This window comes from Podarcis melisellensis (genome assembly GCF_964234715.1).
Source record: "Podarcis melisellensis genome assembly, chromosome: 9".
NCBI lineage: Eukaryota > Metazoa > Chordata > Lepidosauria > Squamata > Lacertidae > Podarcis > Podarcis melisellensis.
Genome location: NC_138541.1, coordinates 34504821 through 34525712, shown reverse-complemented (window position 1 = coordinate 34525712; position 20892 = coordinate 34504821). Strand labels below are relative to the sequence as shown.

The window sequence follows — 20892 nt, the reverse complement described above, 5'->3', positions numbered from 1 at the left end:
AGGGAGGGAGGGAACCGATATCAAACAACATTGCAACATTTTGATGTCATCCATGTGACGTCAGGAGAATGGGAGGAGCCGAGGCAGAGCTGAACACAGTGGCCACACAGCTCAATGGCTGGTGGCTGCTCCTCTTTATCTTCTCTTGGTGCCGGAACCAGCGGTGAGTGGTTTTGACCCTCCTTCCGCATCACATTGCCATTGTCAGCATGAAAATTTGTATGCATTTTTCATGCATAGTCCTCCCAATATATGTATATTTGCAGGTGATGTCCACGAATAAAATAGATTTTTGTATGTTATTTCCACTGACATACAGAGTGTGTGTGCACTCTCTCCTAATATACACATTTTTGTATGAATTTCTTGGCTGGAGAACTGCATTGCAAAATTCAGAGAAGGGTGACTATTGCAGAATACCTGTGTTTTTGCTCGTGTAAAGGTTAAGGAAGTGCAAAATAGGTAAAAAAGGTAAAGGACCCCTGACAGTTAAGTCCAGTCGCAAACAACTCTGGAGCTGCGGCACACACCTCGTTTTACTGGCTAAGGGAGCCAACGTTTGTCCACAGATAGTTTTTCTGGGTCATGTGGCCAGCATGATTAAGCCGCTTCTGGCAAAACCAGAGCAGTGCACAGAAACGCCGTTTGCCTTCCCACTGGAGCCGTACCTATTTACCTACTTGCACTGGCATGCTTTTGAACTGCTAGGTTGGCAGGAGCTGGGACCAAGCAACGGGAGTTCACCCTGTCGCGGGGATTCGAACCACCGACTTTCCGATCGGCAAGTCCTAGGCTTGTATTGAATTGTTGAACCAACCAAATTTGTTCCCCATCCCATCTCTTCACTGTCTTGAAATCAAAGCATGATCCATAAGAAAATCAACTGTTGTCTTGAACTCAGTGTTTAAAGAATTCTTTTCAAGTGAACTTTCTTATAATGATTTCAAAGGACTCATTTATTTGGAAGGAATGTGAGACTACTTTTGTTTTTTAATTGATTTCTGTAAAGCTGTCCAACACTTCTTTTAAGGGATGGTTTCATAATGAATATCAGTACTTTATGCTATGGTGTTTGGTACCCTCAGAAATAAAGGAGGTGACTCTGTTTGAAGCATTGCAGTGAATTTGGTGGCAGTTCTGAGCTGTACTGTTTTGGGAAAACGAACTGTTGTCATTTTAACTCCAGGGGGCAGCATTGCACTGTGAGTAGGTCCTTCCTTCAAATAACTGTGTAACAGGAATACAGAAAAATGAGCTGAGCATCCCCTCCCCCGCTCCTTCAGAGGCAGACTATTGGTGAGGACAAAGAGAATGAAAAGGTTTCGTTACATTGGCCAGGCCTGAAGTATGATGATTCATTGGGTTTAATATAAAATAATTAGAATCCTCTAGGAGGTCCATCAATACACCTCTTTTGGTATTGACGGTCATTCCAACCCTCTGCTTTTGAGGCTGGGTTTCCTGTCATATTCTTCTTCCTTTCCCTTCATTCTGTGCAATTCAGGCCGTTGGACTGCTCTCAACAACATGTTTTAAAAGGCTAAAATAGCTGTGAATTATGCTCCCAGTTCAGTTGTGATGACTGCAGCTGAGCTATATTTCAAGACATGTCAGAGAAGCAGGACAAGGCTCTAGAGAATTATGAAACTTTTGTTTTTTCTCATGCCAGGCTCAGTGGTACCCCTCCAATTTCCCTTGCTGCGAAGCTAATCAGCTGTTTGTTTTTATATTTTAACAACTTCCTTCTTTGGCTTTGCAAGGTCCCATGTTTCTCAGCTTCAAAGCATTTGCCAAACAGGTGGGATCATGTTCCAACACGCGTGTGAGATTAATCCGGCCACCCTTCCGAATGCCACTTCAAGGCAGAAAATGGAGGCTGAAACCTAACTCTGAGAATAATTTAACACTGATACAGCATCTAACGTTTTCAAAAGGATATACACATAGGTTAAAAAGATAAAACAGCCCCTTCTGGTAGGTTCATAATCTGGTAGACCCAAAACAAAGATAGTCAGTGGATGGGAAGAGGAAAACAAGCATTGGGGCAGCTGCTCCTTCAGTGGCTGTTCAATTGAGCCAGGATGGGGGGGGGGCAGTTATGCATTGCTGAGAATGAGGAGTTGCATCACCAAAAACAGGGGACACCAATTTGCTTAACATGTGCAGGTGTTATTTTATAGGCATGGACAAAAACTAGAAATAATTGCTGTAGTTTAAATAAAAACACAATGTATCTCACAGTAGTGAGGAAGCCATCAGGTGGTTTGTGTGCCTGCTCACTCTGTTGACCAGGTCCTGCTAATTGTTGATGGGCAACTTCAAAGCCCTTGCTCTCCTTTTTATGCTACCGTATCTTTAAATCAGACTCGGACCAGACTGCCCCCAAGCAGAAAACATCTTCAGACAGAGGAACAGGCTGGTCTCCCCCTCCTTCCATTATGTTCTTCTAGGGAGGCAGGAGGTGCAGCCTTCTAGTGGCCCAAAGCCTGTCTTCCCTCAGCTCTGCATCCTTAGTTAACAGGGAGTTGCAGAAGAGTGTTCTTTCACATGGGATGTGAGGAAGTCAGGTCCCTGCAGTAACTCCTTCTCTGGCTGATAGATCGTGAGATAGCAAGGGCCATGTGGCAATCTAATGACTGAGCCCATGGTTTGACCCCAGGTTTTAGCATTCCATGCTGATGTCCACATTGTCATAAGAGATTGGCCCATAGGCATGTTAGTATCTAGTCTAAACCACAAATGTTGAAATGATATACTAGGCTATAAACAACTGTGTCTGTTCTTGGGAACATCATCATGAATAGTACAGCTGCACCTAAGATAGCTATATCCATAGGATGAAGAGATGCTAGATATTTCTGATGTGATGTTACACACAAGGCACTCTAGACCAGATGGAGGTGCCTGTACTTTCCAACTTCGGGGATAATTTTAAAGTATATTTACAGTACAAATAAGTCTTAATGAGGATTAGTCTGTTTGCATGTGATGGTGAGATCAAGACAAGCTGTGAATTCTGATGTGTCGCCTCTGTCCATGCTTAATTAATGATCGTGCTGGAAATGTCTATGTTCAGAACTGTTTTATTTGGAAATCATTAAAAACAGGAAAGGGCATGATTTCTCTTTTTGGCTTCGGTATATGCAGTGATGCTAATACCAGGTGCTCAGACATATGAGTAACTGGACAGGCTGAACACACGGCGGTTGGGTCTTAAGCATTTTGTCTCCATTTCTGAGCATGGGTGTGAAGGGAATCTTGTCATGTACAAAAGGCTCTCCCCATGATTTGGAAGTCAGAACATGCCCATATGTGTCACACAGGGTTCCTTTTACAGACTTTCCCTCCCATGCATGGATGGAAGTGGGACTGAGCCAGTAGCGGATGCAATGGCAGGGTTGGGCCAATGGGCACAGCTCTACTCTCAGGATGTAAGAAGACATAGTTGGTTTCCTGCTTCTTCCTGCATTTATCACACACTGCAGTGTTTCCATTCTACCATAAATTACAGTGTAATGCCCTTAACATGTCATTTACCTTGCTTAATGTTGCTTTGAGGCCTATTTCATAAGGTCAAGAAGAGTAACAATGGGGCTAAAGACAAAAGGGAAGATAATGCCCCTGTGATGCACTGACTGTTTCCTGAGCCAGTTTTCATCATAAGCCCTCTTTAGGTGTTTACCTGAACATGCTGAAGTTAAAAGTGCGTGCAAAGATCTAGAAGGGGCTTCCACATGTGTTCAGCTGAATGAGTTTTAAAGTCCCTACAGCACTGGAAATCCTGGCTTATAAATGGCCAGTATTGTTGTTGTTGTGTTCTTATCTTTCTTGTGGGTTTCTCATATCTACTTGGTTTCAGTTTTTCCATGATTTGTCTCTCTCACACACTCATCTACAAAGAGTCAAGCAACAAAAGATTTTTTTTAAACTGTTTGAGCACAAGAATGCATATGGCAGGGCAGGAAAGACCAATATAAAGATTAATTGTTCCAGGCTGTTGGAATTTAACATGACTGCACAAGGTGAGACAGTTCAATTATTTAATCATAGTCCTGCTTTCAGCTTCGAAGGGCAGGAATATAGCAATTGTGCTTCCATTTCTATTTAATTTATATGAGTTTTGCAGCCCAACTCTATTGCTCTCCCGAAGGAGGAGTAATGCAACATCTTATCATGGAGAGTAGGTTTGTTGTCACACATTTGGATCTGGAGTCTTATGGTTAGCTAGCCCCATGGGAACTCCTCAGTACTCAACACTAGCTGTTTTTGAATATGTTCTTCTTCACCTGCCTTTCACCCTAAGGTCCTAAAAATGTAACATTAAAAGCAAGGTAGAAACTCATGACTATGAAGATTACAGTCACAAAAATAGAGGTGGTCCTTAAAATACCTCTTAAGTGTCAAAGACCAGGTGTATATTCAGAACTTGCTGAATCCTATATAATGTCGTTGTATAATGCACATCTGTAGAAGTATACAATAAATTCAAACTCAGAATGGTGTTGGACTTGGCTATTTATGGACTCAGAAGCAATATGATGTAATGTTCTTTTGCATGACACAATTTGACATCAGAGTGTAATGTAGAGGCAGTCATTCCTCCCCTCCTTTCCTTGACTGAAGATAGAAGCTCAATTTATACATTACTGGCATAGGAACTAATTTCCATTCCTGTTCCAGTAATGTCTGGCTGAAGACACAGGATGGGCAGGATAAATTATATGGTCCCTTCCTATGCAAGTGTCACTCAGGTCTCATGAGCCTTTTCAGATGTCCTGAGTATCACCAGGTGACAAATTATTTTACCTCACAGTGTGTGATTTGAGCCCCTTTATCCTGCACCAAGAACAGCTTTTGGGGCTAGACTAGAAACTTACCTCAGAATAACAGTGTGTTCATAAGTTCAAAAACCACAGGGTTTTGACAGGAAGAAATCCATCTTTGTGTGACTGTCTATTTAAATTCTGAACATACTGTAAGAATCTGAAAAGAAATAGACTGTACAATTTGGAACCAATTGAGAACCAGCAGACAGCCTTTACAATGTTATACTGAGTCACTATTAAGAGGATGAAATGAGTGTTTTACATTTGGCAGTGAATAATCAGGAGGAAAAAAAGGCAAATCTACCATTTCAGTGGTTCCATTAAGGCTTCATGGAAATGTATTTCCAAGACTCAGCACAACCAGGGTTTTAAGGCATTTTTCTGTGCGGCTCTTTTGTCTAAGAGAATCACCAGCAAACTTTCCTCATCTGTTTACCTGTAGCATTTTACCTGGAGGTTTTGGCATCTCAGTGAATCTGATGGATCAATCTACATTCAACTTGGGGGCACTGAGTCTTTTGCTGAATCTCTGTGGTAGGGAAGATAAACTAAAATCCTATTAGTCAGCCCACTGTACTGTGGTGGCAGTTTCCTTTGAGCCTCTTGGCAATATAGCATTTACTTTAAAACTGTACATCACATCAGAATCCATTGAGAGCCATTATTTGTCTGGCAGGATATTTATAAAAGGCAGCATTAGTTGTAGGCCTTCGTCAATACGTTTTCCTCTTATTGATGCTCAACCAGGCCAGTCACTTTGAAATATTTTAATGTAATATGCCACTTCAGGATATCATGAATATTTCTATCACTGTTTGATGTGATAACTTGATGAAAACCAGTTCCAAATGGAACAGCAGGAATGGGGGTGGGTGGGGAGAGGAGCTGGTGCATCAGCTCACTGCTGAATCAGGAATAACATGAATATTTGTTTGTGAAGCCTAGAATATTGTTCTATCCCTAGTGAAGTGACTAGATTTCCTGTCTGATGAGCTTATTCTTGCCATTCATTCCTTTCTGCCTTATCTGAGGTGTTCCAAGTTTAGGGATGGGTGAATCTGCCAATTTTTGTTTCTCTCAGTTCTTCATTTCCCCTCAGTTCTCCACACTTCCTCATCAGTTTGTGATTTTTTAAATAAAGTCCTCATCAGCATTTTAGAGCAAATTTATCATAATATGCACATCTTTGCAAAGAAATTTCACCTTATATAAAGCAATTGTGTATGCTACTTTTATGAATATATGCATTTTTGTGTACACTTTACTCTAGTATTTGGAATTCTGTACACAACTCTTGGCTATGGAACTGCATCGCAAAATTCAGAGAAGTATGAATTTTGAACCATGGCTGTGTTTCTTCCCCATCCCCTGCCTGTGTCATGATACCAATTATAAAAACAACAACAAAAGTAAACTAAAGCCTCATAGCAGTATTTGGCCATTATAAGGGCCCCAACTGAACTTTCACCACCCTGAAAAGTCAAGCTTAGGGACAAACTTTAGACATTTTGTGATGCTACACACTCTCTCTCTCTCTCTCTCTCTCTCTCTCTCTCTCTCTCTCTCTCTCTCTCTCTCTCTCTTGAAACACAGTCTGGGAAGGCATCTTAAACCCTTGCACCCCCTAAACATTTTTCAGTTCAAAATTGGCCTCACCTGGGTTCTTATTCATAGATAAAGTCAGGTGGCAACTGAACTCTGATAAGTGTAGGGACAGCTGAACTTTGCAAAATAAAGATGTCAGAAGTAAGTTCCATTTGGTTCAATGGGCTGACTTCCAGATAAGTGGGTGTATCAGATTGTGGCATCTGAACCTCTGAAAAGATGAAGTGTTATTTCTGGCAATGAATCATACTGAGAATGTGTACATGGGTCTCTGAGGTAGCTAAACAGGTGAAAAATGGAGAAACAACATCTAGGTAGTTTAAGCTTTGAGTTTATACCCAGACAGGCTTTGGCATGTTTTAAAGAACAGTTCATCCAACGGAGCAGATTATTGTCCTCACCTGCGTCATGAATCTACAGAGTGGCCTTTGGGTGTGGCATTTTCTCTCATCCTCAATGTCTTTACAATGGAAATGGTAAACTATCATTTCCCCTTCTACGAAATGGGGACAGTTCCTTAACACACACACTGCTAGAAGGAGGAAGATGATAAAGATTTTATAATCATCATCAAAGTGGAAGTTCTGTGGTAAATACCCATGATGAGCTATAGCTGTATATTCCTGTATTCCCTTAAACCAGGGGTGGGGAACCTGTGGGACTTCAGATGTTGCTGAACCACAACTTTCAACCCGCCTGAGCATTGGCTATGCTGGCTGTGGCTGGTGGGTGCTGGAGTCTGATAACACATGGACAGCCCTGCCTCAGACAAATTAATTTCAGAATTCTCTTTCATTTAGTATTTCCACAAAACTCTTGGTCAAGCATGAGGAGGCCACATGTAAATAATCCTGGCTACATTTATATTCAAATGAAGAAAATTAAAATCCGTAGAAATGTATAGTCATTTTCAAGTCCAATTTGGTCATTTATTCTATTTTTTTATTGTCGTGGTCTTAAAAATGTAGCTGGCCCCTGAATTTGCACTATCTCTTTTATTTTGTCAAAATGGAGGTCTCAGGTCTCATTTGAAAGGTAACATTTGCTCTTTTTTTATTTAAACCCATTAGAATATAATTTTAGACTGAGTAAGTCATTTTTCACCAATGAAGGTGACAAAGTCATTTGTGCTTTAATTTTTTTAAACTATTAATCTGTGGCAGCTGGTGAAACGGGGGGTTGATATGATTAACCTGAGCAATCATTTATCTTCCTGCAAAATTAATGTGGAGTCTTAACTTTAGCTTTTGAATATTGATTTAGCCTCATAGGAAATGAATTAATAATCGACTATACCTGTTGTAGTTATGATAAATATTACCTACCTGCTTCTGATAAAAAGGCATTTGTATGTTGGCTACTATATTCATTTACACAGTGTTCTGAAATGTTCAGGTATTATATCCCCAGTGTTGTGATCTTTTCACCTGCAGGGGTCTAATGTGGAATTGTGGATATGCTACTTTGCAGCATGGCTCTTTGCCTCCACATATGTTATCCCTGCATATTTGCAAATAAAGCACATAGTATAAAGAAAATCCAAGTCTCTAGTACTCCCTCATCCAAAGTTCAACCTCTTTAACTCCACACCATTTGGAGGACAGAGGAACATCAAAGGAGAGATTCAGAACTCTCTCTTTGCTAGGGATGAGTGAAATGTGTCAGATTTGGTTTCTCTCAGTTTCTCATTCTTCCCATCTTTAAGTGCAGTTCTCCACATTTCCACACTTTGTGATTTTTCTCCTCCTCCTCATGAAAATCACCAGCATTTTACTGAGAATTTCTCCTAATATACACATTCATATACAATGTTTCCTAATATACATATTTTTGCAAAGTGATCTTGAGGCATCTGATCAAGGCCTGTATTTTAAAATGAGCTTAAAGATATATCTGCAAATGTTTGTATGTTTTATGCCAGGCAGAAGACCAGCTGGCTAAGGACTTTGGCAGATGTTTATCCTCCTGGACAAGGGTCCCCCTGATTTATAGCAGGAGCCAAAATTCTCAAAGTTGTAAAAGGGAATTATAGGCAGGGAGCAAAAAGGTTACACTGAGAGCCAGTGTGGTGTAGTGGTTAAGAGCGGTAGTCTTGCAATCTGGGGAACCAGGTTCGATTCCCCGCTCCTCCACATGCAGCTGCTGGGTGACCTTGGGCCAGTCACACTTCTTTGAAGTCTCTCAGCCTCACTCACCTCACAGAGTGTTTGTTGTGGGGGAGAAAGGGAAAGGAGAATGTTAGCCGCTTTGAGACTCCTGAAGGGGAGTGAAAGGCGGGGTATCAAATCCAAACTCTTCTTCTTCTTCTTCTCTTCTTCTGACCCCACATATTACAGAATACAATCAAGCTGCAAAAGCACTAATTAAGAATTGGAAAATAGTAGGATTTATTGTTTAACAAAACATAATACCATGTGCCTCCCATTAGAGACTTTAGCCACATTTTCCTAAGGTTAAAGGGCAAGAGCTAATGGGGAAAGCAGCTGGCCAGGAAAGGGGGGGTGTAAATTGAAGAGGTTTTACTTTAAAAAGCTATCTGTGTTAATGTATGAGATTTGTTGGCTTAAATGTAATGATGCAAAGGATTTAGAAAGTAAGAAATGTTAGATTCTTATGTTAGATTCTTATTTCATTGATGGTGTGTGAGAATGTGAACCCAAGATCTCTGTTTAAGACAAAATGTAAGACAGAATGAGCATCTGTTTTAGCCATCTATTTTGGAATGGAGGGGTAACAAGGGCAAAAGGTGATCTGGTAATTAAGGTGCTGTGTTGAGGCAAATGTAAGATATATGGCTACTTGTTTGCCATTTATGGATAGAAGGAAATATAGCTCTTTGTCTTCCATAAAAGGTAATAGGAAATGGGTGTATCTTTTATGATTGGTTCTAGCAAACAGCCAATAGGAATTTCAACCAGGCTGATTGGACAGAGGCAGCCAAAGGAGGAGCAAGGGGGCTGGGTTGAGGAAATATAAGTGCTGGCCATCAGGGCTGGAGGGCAGGCAGAGCTTTGGTAACCATATACCACTGTGTCTATCATTTATTTGTCTGACAAATAAATTATTATTTTAATTTCTCTATTGCTGCGTTGAATATTTCATTCCAGCTAAGCGTTAACCACAAGCAGGGTGCTACAATCTCCCTTAAAAAATGCACCATTGTATGTTATTTTCACTAATATATGCATGTTTATGGACACTTTACCCCCATATATGCATTTTTGCACCTGTTACTTGGCTGGGAACTGCATGGCAAAATTGAGATAAATGCAAATCTCAAAGGATGGTTGTGTTTTGGTTTTTGTACAGTGGTACCTCAGGTTACGTTCGCTTCAGGTTACAGACTCCGCTAACCCAGAAATAGTGCTTCAGGTTAAGAACTTTGCTTCAGGATAAGAACAGAAACCAGGCTTCGGTGGCGCGGCAGCAGCAGGAGGCCCCATTAGCTAAAGTGGTGCTTCAGGTTAAGAACAGTTTTGGGTTAAGTACAGATCTCCAGAACGAATTAAGTACTTAACCTGAGGTACCACTGTATTGGTTCAGAAAGTGCGAATTAGGTAGATTTGCCTTTAAATGAGAAGTGAAACCAAATGTATCCTCCATTCCTTACTCTTTGCTCCCTCTTGTTTTTAAGTCAAATACAAACAGCATGTCATCACACACTCCTCTCCTCCCTGACCCCATGCTGTATCCTTGGAGGGTGCAGGCAGGGAGAGGAAGATGCACAGCACAATGATGGCATGTCATTCATTGCTTGTATCAGCTGCTGCAGTGAAATAAGAGCAAGGGAATAAATAGCAGCAGCAGCAGCAGCAGTTCAATGCCTCTTGTAACATCCAATTTGGCTCTCGAAGTGTTGCAAGGTCTGGTAAGCATTTCTTCAACCTTATTTGTTCAACAGGCAAAAACTGCAAGCCCTGTGTGCAACCATAGGAGGAGCATCTGATCTTAGTCAGCCACAGGTTTCCATGGCACCAGGTTATCCTGTCCCTCTTGCCTTCTTCATTGCTTTATTGCCTTGAAATCTGACTTGTGAACGTATCTATGAATTGTTTCTGACAATGTGCCGATGGCCAACCTACACACAAAAAACTTGTGATTTTTCTTTTAATAGATGATGAGCTGTTGAGCAAGTTCACTCCTCCAGCATTCTACTGTTTACATTGCTTGACAGCTTACATGAGCAGGTTTATCTGGCTTACGTTTTCTGCTGATGCATCACTGGTCTCTAAAGCTTAGAGCAGGGGCAGTTCCCCCCCTTTTTTAAAGCCTGAGGGCCACATTGAGAGATGGCCACCCCTCTGAGGGCTGCATGCCAGCTGCTGGTGTGGCCAAAGTGGAAGTGGCCACATGCACACAGATATCTCTCTCACAGGCAGGCAGGCAGGCAGGCAGAAACACACACACACACACTTAGCCGAGGGGGACTTGCAGACCAGCAGAAGAGGGGAGCTCCAATGTTTCCCCTCCTCCTTACAGCCATTTCTCCCTCTGATGTAGCAGCATTGCAATAAAGTTTTAGGGTTCTGGAAACAGGAAAGGTTTCTTCCTGTTTCCCTAGCTCAAAGACTGTCTTGCATTCTGAAAGTGGTTCTGTCATTAGCCTCCTTCTCTGTCAGGTCCTCCTTGGTCCTGCTCCCTTAGCCAGCATTACAATTCCTCTGTTTCCTTCCTGGACCCATAACAGTCCCCCCCCATCCTCTGAGAAATTATCTTCTTTGTTTCCTTTGCCCAGGATTAAAGGTTGTCTCTTCCTTTCTCTCCTTCTGCATTGCAAAAGCTTGTTTCAAAGGTAATAATGCTAGCTTGCTTCCCTCCCTCTTTAATTAGGGTTCCTTTGAGTTATAAAAACAGAAGGATCTGAGAAACAAGAGTACCCTACGCATAGTGGTTAAAAGATTGATCCAAACCCAAGAAGTTATAAAACAAGTTTATTCTTAAACTGAATGCAGTGTAAACAGAGAGTGCATGGAAAATACCCTAAAGGGTTTCTGCAAAAATAAAAAATGGATCAGCTCTTTATGAAGGGAGGAGTTTAAGCTCATCTCAATTTTGGTTCAAACCATCCTGAAGAAAGTCCACTGCATTTCTCTTTAGAAACTGGATAAGCTTCATGTGCCATTCATAGACTCAGAAAAGAGTTCTGTAGCCTCTGTCAACCTGGTGCCCTCCAGATTTTTGGGACTACAAACTCCCAGCAGCCCTGTCTGGAGGGCTAGAAAAGGCTGGTCTACAAATTCTTTCCTTTTCCATTTCTGTATTTTGGATGGCAAACATACCTTTGGGTCTCTTGCCACTCTAACCTTTTGAAGAAGCACAAGATTTTGCCTGATAATTTTGCTACAAGAGAATACTTTTCAATTTTGACACAAAGGGTAGAGATGAAACAAAACATTATTACTTTTTAACTTTTGGAAACTTTTCTCTCTACTTTTTCAACCTTTTATTTTTGTTGCGGCCAGCAGTTACTGAAGCAAACATTGTTGAATGCACGCTATGATGCAAGATCAATAATGTGTATAGGGTACCAAGCCAAAGAAACTCAATATTTTGTTGTTGCTTTCCCCCTCGTCACTCTTCAGTCAACAGCAAAAAATATTCCCCCAAAATCTGAGGAATAAGCAAAACACATATTTGTTCATTATTCTCACCCTGTGCTGCTCACAAATAGTATTCAGTCCTTAAGAACCAGTTAACATTTTGTTTTGTTTTGTTTCTAGGCTTTCTCTCCTGCAAAGATAAGGAAGGAATGTATTTTGAGCACCATTTCAATAATGCATCAGAAACTGTGTTGTTTTGTTTATCTTGCTTTCTTAATTTGGTAATTGTAAAAGCTGTCCATGCTCACGGGTGGTAACAAATTACTGTAATGAAGCGGCACTGAAACAGATAGCTGCAATTTATATTTTACTAGTGCTGGCTTTATCCAACGGGGGAGCATTTCAGCCTTCCAGGATATTCTTCATAAATCACACAATACCCATCCACAGAACACAAAATGGTTGCATATTCATTCTCTTGGCAGATATGGGGGAATCACATGCTGTATATGAATGGTGTTGCACATATTGGCAGAAAAAATCATATCGGCACATTCTACATTGCTCCAGTGTACATCCAGTGTGATGTAAATACATTATATTTTTCAGCTACTGCTTTTCACATTTCCAGCTCTGTGCTAAAGGACAGGACTCAAATATAATTTTGCAATATGAAAATTCCAAAACATGTTCAAATCAGGCATACAGGCAAACCTAGGATAAACTCGTGGGAATCACTTGCACATCACTGGTTTTAAGATGGTGCTATTAGTGTGTGAATCTTCAATGTTTATCCATAGAAATTTAGAACATAGCATTACCTGCAAATAGTGAAGCATGCTGGCATTGGGTGTCGATTCGAGCCCAATTTTCACACCAAAGAGCAGAGGGAAGCTATTTAGGTTATTTAGAGCATGGGTAGGCAAACTAAGGACAGGAGCCCAGATCCGGCCCAATGGCCTTCTAAATCCGGCCCACGGATGGTCCGGGAACCAGCATGTTTTTACATGAGTAGAATGTGTGCTTTTATTTAAAATACATCTCTGGGTTATTTGTGGGGCATAGGAATTCATTCATCCCCCCCCAATATAATCCAGCCCCCCACAAGGTCTGAGGGATCGTGGACTGGCCCCCTGCTGAAAAAGTTTGCTGACCCCTGATTTAGAGGCTTGTACCATATTGTTGGGAAAGGGAAGGGTCAAAAAGTTTTTCTGGCTCCATTTATTTATATCTAGCAATTCCTTTGGGGTTTCCAGTTCATGAAACCTAAACAATTGTGTGAGCTGGCCCAGTCAGTGAGATTTAGCTACCCTTCTTGCTTTAAAAAAATGATTACACATGTGCATGAATGATAAGGCTATCAATTGCTACTAGCCACAATGGCTATGTTCTATCAGTGTCATAGCATGCATTGCCAGCGCCCGGGCAAGGAAAGGATTGCGAACCCTAACCTCATTGAGAATGTCATGTAAGGGGGACTTCCGGTCGGCGCCAGCGTTAATGGCGGTCCTTGCTTCGAGCTCCGAAGCAGGACTGCTCCGTGAGTTCGGGTCTGACCTGCTACGGTGAGCGGGGGACCCCTAAAATCACAGGCGCTGAAGCCTGTGAACAAGGAGATTCGGTGGGCACCTTTGCGCCCCCCGGTATCGCGAAAGAGCCTTTTTAAAGGCTCTGGAGCGGCATCGGGTGTGAGCGCGGTGCTGAGGATCGCAACCCAGCTCACGGAGAGAAGCCGCGTCGCCATTGACGGAGAGCGCCGATTCCTTCCTGAAACTACCGATTGGAAACAACACCCGTGAGTAAGAACAATAAATAAAGGGAACGGGACTTCTAAATTTAAGAAGATTTGGCTGAAAACGGGAGAGGCAAAAAATAAGGAAGTCTGCCCCCCGGAGCTACATGATTGACTGAGCAACGAAAAGAGCAAGCTGTGTTTAAAGGGGACGTTTATATGCTTTTTAAATTGGTTAAACTTGACATCGGAAGAGGACCTCCCCCCCCAACGAGCAGGAGAGGGGGGGAAGAAATTTGACTTAATTTTATCTGCTCAAGAAAGGAGACTTGAATGGGAAACCTTCCACTGCCGATACCTCTGGCCAGGCTGCCGGGGCAGTGAGCGCCCGAAGTGAGCTGTCAAACTTGATTGAGGATACAAAGTAAGATTTGTTTGATACAAAATAACGGGACTTTAGCGGACAAAAACTGTAACATTTTAAACTGCAAAAAAGTAGGGTTTTTATCTGGACTTTCGCTTTTGGAACTTTGCATGGCTATTTCCCTCCCTGTTTCTTTGTTTCTGCATTGGATACAATGTACTCCCTCTAGAGGCTTAAAAGAGAGACTGTTGCATTGAGATATAAACAGTGGGATTTTCCAACTGCAACTGTTCCTGTGGGAACGACCTTGAGATATGAGCGGCCCACTGGATGAAATACCAACAAGATCCAAGGCAAAACAGGCTCAGGCTCAAAAGAAAAGAGGCTCCTTGACAGGAGCAACAGCAACACAGGAAAGAACAACAACGGTATCAATGGATTCCATGACACAGGCTCTACTCAAGATAAATGAATCTTTAGAATCGCTTACTAGGCAATCTACAGAGAACTCCAAGAAACTGACTGAACTGACAACGAGACTGGATTTGAACACGACAATAATATCGACTAACACAGATTCTATAAATCGTTTAATTCAGGAAAGTGCAGAGACGAGGAAAATAGCCGAAAACGCGAGGACCACGGCCGAGGAAACCAAAGGGAAATTTGTTCCTATTGCAAAGAAGGTACATGAGCATGATGAAGCCCTGGCCCTTATGGAACTCGAGAGGAAAGGCAAGAACTTGAAATTGAGACTGGTACCTGAGGAGGAGGAGGACAAGCTTGGGGAATTTCTTACAGACAAGTTCCAGGAATTTTGGAGTGAAGAGTTGGGAGAAGAGGAAGAGGAATTTACAATAACTACAGCCTTCCGGATTGGAAGAAAGCAAGGCAAGAAGCCAAGGGATTGTTTAATAACTTTTAGATCCAAGGAAGAGAGAGATAAAATATTGAACTTACATTTCCAGAGGGCATTGGTTATCAAAAATTCCCAAATACAGATCTTCAAAGATATTCCTAGATACTTTTTGGAGGTGAGAACACAATTTAAAGACCTAGTCGACATATTAAAACAAAACAACATTCAATTCAGGTGGGAATTCCCACAAGGATTGTCCTTTAACTTCAAAGGGAAGAAAACCAAAATAAAAACAATTCAAGATAAAGAACATTTTTTGGAGAGAAACTTTGAGGACTTTCAGAAAGGAACTGTAGAGGGGGGAACACTGGACATTACCAACCTATCGTTTGGACTGAACCAAGCACCGACTGACGAGGAACAAGAACTTGGAGCAGTGGGTGGGAAAAGTACCCAATAACAAAAATGTCTCTGCAACTTCTGAGTTGGAACTGTAATGGTCTAAACCATCCCCGAAAAAGAGATCAAGTTTTTCATATACTAAAGAAAGAACAGCTAGATATAATTTGCTTGCAAGAAACACATATTGCCAGGATACACAGGAAACTTCTGATAAATAAGAGATTAGGATTGGAATTTGTTTCCTCGGACAAAGTTAAGAAAAGAGGGGTGGTGATCTATGCCAAGGAGAAATGGGAACCAAAAATGATCTTTAAAGATGATGAAGGAAGATACCTGGCAGTAGAAATTCAAATTCAAGGAGAAAAGATTTTAATTGTTGGAGTTTATGCACCTAACGAGGGGAAGGCAGAGTTCTTCAAGAAGTTGCATGAGACTTTAATGGACTTTATGGATCTTAAAATTATAATGATGGGAGATTTCAACGGAGTTGTCTCCACAAATATGGACAAGGCACAAAGGCAAGTAATATCCAAGGATGGGAGACTACCAAAGACCTTTTTTGAACTCACTGACACCATGGACTTGATCGACATTTGGAGAACCAGGAACCCTCTGGAAAGAGAGGGAACCTTTTTCTCCGAAGCAAAAATGACCTGGACTAGAATCGATCAAATTTGGATTTCTAGCAGTCTGGCACCAAGAGTGAAAAAAACAGAAATCTGCATAAAAACCTGCTCCGACCATAATGCAGTAAAGATGGAAATGAAATTAACAACGGCTGGAACCTTCAGATGGAGAATGAATGACACCCTATTGAGAGACGAAGAAATTTATCAGAAGGCCCAAAAAATATTGAAGGATTACTTTGAGATAAATTTGAGAACGGAGGTGGAAAAAAGAATAGTATGGGACGCAAGCAAGGCCGTGATGCGCGGATTCCTAATTCAGCAAAATTCTATAAAAAGGAAGAAACAAAATGAGAGGAAGGAAAAGATTTTGAACCAGATAAAGGAAGGAGAAAAGAAACTGAGATCTAAGCCGAAGTCTCAAGAGATCTTAAGAGAAATAAAGTACCATCAAATGCAATATATGGACTTGATGAATCAGGAAATAGAATGGAAGATAAAGCAAATGAGACAAAGGACATTTGAATCGGCAGATAAATGTGGGAAACTGCTGTCATGGCAATTGAAAAAGAGGCAAAAATTAAACACGGTGACATCCCTGGAAATAGAGGGGAAAATCATCAACAAACCAAATGAAATAAGTAATTGTTTTCAAAGTTTCTTTAAAAAACTTTACACACAAGGGCCTACAAACGAACAAGAAATAGAAGAATTTGTTAAAAAATATGGACTACCAAAGATTTCAGAACAAAATAAAAGGATCTTGAATGAAAAAATTACAGAACAAGAAATAGAGGGTGCCATTCAGAACACAAAACTAGGGAAATCACCAGGACCAGATGGTTTGACTGCAAAATACTACAAAGATCTTAAAGAATGGCTAATACAGCCATTGAAGGAAGTATGCAACCAGATATTAGAGGGGAAAAAGGCTCCCGAATCGTGGAAAGACGCATTCATCTCACTTATACCGAAGACAGAAACTGAGAAACATCAAGTTAAAAACTACCGCCCTATATCACTTTTGAACGTGGATTACAAAATTTTTGCAGACATTTTAGCAAAAAGATTTAAGAGAGTTTTGATGGAGGAGATTCATAAGAACCAAACAGGCTTTCTCCCAGGGAGACATATGGCAGAGAATGTGAGGAACATTATAGACATTTTGGAGATGCTAGAGGTGGACATTAATAGGAAGGCAGTGCTGATCTTTGTGGATGCGGAGAAAGCCTTTGATAATATTTCTTGGAAATTTATGAAGAAGAATCTCCATGGGATGGGGGTAGGTCAAGGGTTTGAAAATGGTATAGGTGCAATATATTTTGAACAAAGAGCGAAACTAATTGTGAACAATGTGGTAATGGATGAAATACCAATAGAGAAAGGTACACGACAGGGATGCCCTATATCCCCTTTGTTGTTTATATCGGTCCTGGAGGTTTTGTTAAATATGATCAGGAGGGACCAGCTGGTAAAAGGAATACAGGTCGGATCTAAACAATATAAGTTAAGGGCATTTGCAGATGATTTAGTGCTAACTTTGCAAGAGCCAGAAGCTAGTACTAAAAGAGTTTTAGAATTAATGGAGATATTCGGCCAGGTCGCAGGATTTAAATTGAACAAACAGAAAACAAAGGTGCTGGAAAAAAATCTAACAAAAGAGGAGAAAGATAGGTTTCAAAGTGAAACTGGGTTGGAAATAGAAAAAAAGGTCAAATACCTGGGGGTGAATCTGACATCAAAAAATGTGAATCTATTTAAAGATAACTATGAAAAATGTTGGACAGAAGTTAAGAAAGACCTAGACATATGGTCCAGGCTGAAACTTTCCTTGTTAGGCCGAATTGCTGTTATCAAGATGAATGTATTGCCAAGAATGTTGTTTTTATTTCAGACGTTGCAGATTCTAGACAAAATGGACTGTTTCAAGAAGTGGCAGAAAGACATATCTAAATTTGTCTGGCAGGGCAAAAAGCCCAGAATTAAATTTAAGATTTTAACCGATGCAAAAGAGAGAGGGGGCTTCGCCCTGCCAGACTTAAGACTTTATTATGAATCAGCAGCTTTTTGCTGGTTGAAGCAATGGCTACTTCTTGAAGACACAGACATTCTTGATCTGGAAGGATATGACAATAGTTTTGGTTGGCATGCATACCTGTGGTATGACAAGGTAAAGGTTTATAAAAGTTTTAAAAACCATATTGTCAGGAAAGCATTGTACAATGTTTGGAATAGATATAAGGATTTATTGGAAAGTAAAACCCCTAGGTGGTTGTCACCAATGGAAGCGAAAGCAGTGAAAAAAATCAACATGGACTCTAATTGGCCTAAGTATTGTGAAATTTTAGAAAATGATAGTGAGAAACTGAAGCTGCAAAGTTTTGAGAAGCTAAAGCATAAAGTTCGAGATTGGTTACACTACCGTCAGATAAATGAGATGTTTAAGCAGGACAGGAAACTTGGTTTTCAGAAGGAGAGGTCAAAGTTAGAAACAGAATTGTTAGAACCCAATACTAAAAATCTATCTAAAATGTATAATTTGCTGCTGAAATGGAACACACAGGATGAAACAGTGAAATCAGCTATGATTAAATGGGCACAGGATATTGGTCATGACATTATGTTTGATGACTGGGAACAGTTATGGACCACCGGTGTTAAATTTACGGCATGTAATGCCCTGAAAGAGAATATAATGAAAATGATCTACAGGTGGTACATGACCCCAGTCAAACTTGCAAAGATCTACCATCTGCCCAATAACAAATGCTGGAAATGTAATGAGGCTGAAGGTACCTTCTATCACCTTTGGTGGACTTGCCCAAAGATTAAAGCCTACTGGGAAATGATCTATAATGAAATTAAGAAAGTCCTTAAGTGGACATTTGTAAAGAAACCGGAGGCTTTTCTCTTGGGCATGGTCGGCCAATTGGTACCAAAGAAGGACAGGATATTTTTTATGTATGCAACTACAGCAGCAAGAATCTTGTTGGCAAAGTATTGGAAGATCCAAGAATTACCTACTCTGGAAGAATGGCAATCGAAGGTGATGGAATATATGGGACTGGCAGAGATGACCGGCAGAATCCGCGACCAGAGGAAAGAGACAGTGGAAGAGGACTGGGGGAAATTTAAAATATATTTAAAAAATTATTGTAACATTGCGGACTGATAAGATGACAAGCGGTAAGAAACAAAGAACTACAGCTGTAAACCCTAAACTTTAAGAAAATGTAAAAGGGACTAGATTAAATACTGACTGATGAGTTGCTCGAAAAATGGCAAAATAAGGATGTGGTGAAGGGAAGGCATGGGGAAGTCAAATTTTTGTTGTACGTCTTTGATGTTTGTGTCTTGTTTTGTATTGTCTTTAATATGTGTAAAAACCAATAAAAATATTATAAAAAAAAGAGAATGTCATGTAAGACAGGCTGTTCTCACTGCACCCCTGCTACAGCTGTTTCTCATGGAGTTTGCCTGCTGGCTCCTGCATTCAGCCTCTCAGCTTAGCAAGCTCCTGATGGGACAGTGGCTGGAGCTCCTTGGCAGGCTTTGTGGAGTCCCGGTGGCACTGGAGCCACAGATGCAGTCTAGGAGGAGGGCAGCAGAGAGCAGGCTGAGGCGCTGAGTGCAGCCCTTCTGTGGCCATCTCTCCTTGGCTGCACAGTTTGAGGGCGGGTGCCAGAGGGTCCTGGAGAAGTGGTCTGCTCTTTTTTCTGCAGTCCCACTCTGGGGTGCCTACCCAAGAACACACACCAGGAGGGAGGCCACAGAGAAGGATTGACACAGGCCAGGAAGCGTCTGGGCTCTGGCCAGCAGGAGTTCTGCCCAGGGGCAGGCATTCCTTTGCTGGCTGTGAGGAGAAGGAGCTGTCGCTACAGCCTCAAAGGCCCAGATCTGGTGAGGCTCACCTCCCCACAGCTCTGGAAGGCAGCAGCCAAGCAACTTCAGTGAGAGAGCCTGTTGTGGGGGTGCTGGGTTGTGTCCCCTCAGAATTTTGTGCCTGGGACCATGGGCCCCCCTCACCCCCATGCTACACCACTATGTTCTACCTCCCCTTTCAGTGTGCCCGTGAATGCCTGTTGTTGGGAATCACAAGTGGGGAAACTGTTGTCTTGTGCTCATGTCTGCCTTGCAGGCTTCCCACAGACATCTGGTTGGCCCCTGTGAGAACAGGATGCTGGACTAGGTGGGCTTTTGGCCAGATCCAATGGGCTCTTATGTAAAACTCTTGCACTTGTATGCTTCTTACATTGACCAAAATGAAAGTTCCTTTAGGCCTTTAAGAAATAAAACACATTGCTTTAAAGGTGTCATGAATTCTGCTCAGATTGCCAGTATGTATTTATTCACAAAGGACTCAAAATAGCTACCAGCTCTCTTTGCTGAAAGGCTGCTAAGACAAGGGGCATCACTTTCCTCCCCTCATCTCTGGAGTTTGTAATCTGAATTCTGTAAAAACAGAGAAACAACTCATATTCTCCAACAAGCCACTGATTAGATCAAGTTCGATTAATTTTGGATCTGCTTGTGGTTTTGTCCCTGTGTGAATTTGGTTTGAGCCTTCCCCATTGTTGCCAGTGTTTGTGCGATTCTATCTTTATGGGGAGACGTTTATATGGGGTGGCGTCTGTCTCCTGGAAAATGCTTTTCCAGCTCCTGTCGGTTGAACTTAAGGATCTGTGGCAGGGGGTTTGAGATGCCGAGCATGTTTATATCAACAGAAGTAGAGAGGGTTTCTGTCCAAACTCTTTCCTAAATTGTCATACCTTGAAGGAAAGCAAAGCAGAAGACAAAATTTATTCTCAGAGCTTGACGGACCATGCATTATTTATACTTTAGAATCTTTCACTGTTTTGGTGAGAAAGAAGATATGATCCCTGAAAGCAGCTGCTGTTTTCTTTGCATATTTATAGGAGGCAGCTTGAAACTAGCAGT

At 41.4% G+C, this 20892-nt stretch overlaps 1 long non-coding RNA gene across 2 annotated transcripts in view; it reads right to left on the bottom strand.

The window, feature by feature from the left end:
- Positions 1–1120: 1120 nt before the first annotated feature.
- LOC309378243 overlaps positions 1121–20892 on the bottom strand; it is a 45650-nt gene continuing 25878 nt past the window's right edge. The window contains exons 3-8 of one of the 2 annotated variants that reach the window (XR_014171918.1): positions 12083–12161; positions 7757–7931; positions 6833–6963; positions 4878–4983; positions 3683–3892; positions 1121–1290 (exon numbers count right to left, since the gene is read on the bottom strand). This is a non-coding gene — a long non-coding RNA (uncharacterized lncRNA). Of the gene's footprint in view, positions 1291–3065; positions 3893–4877; positions 4984–6832; positions 6964–7756; positions 7932–12082; positions 12162–20892 lie in introns of those variants that run through there. The other variant, XR_014171919.1, reaches the window with a different exon arrangement.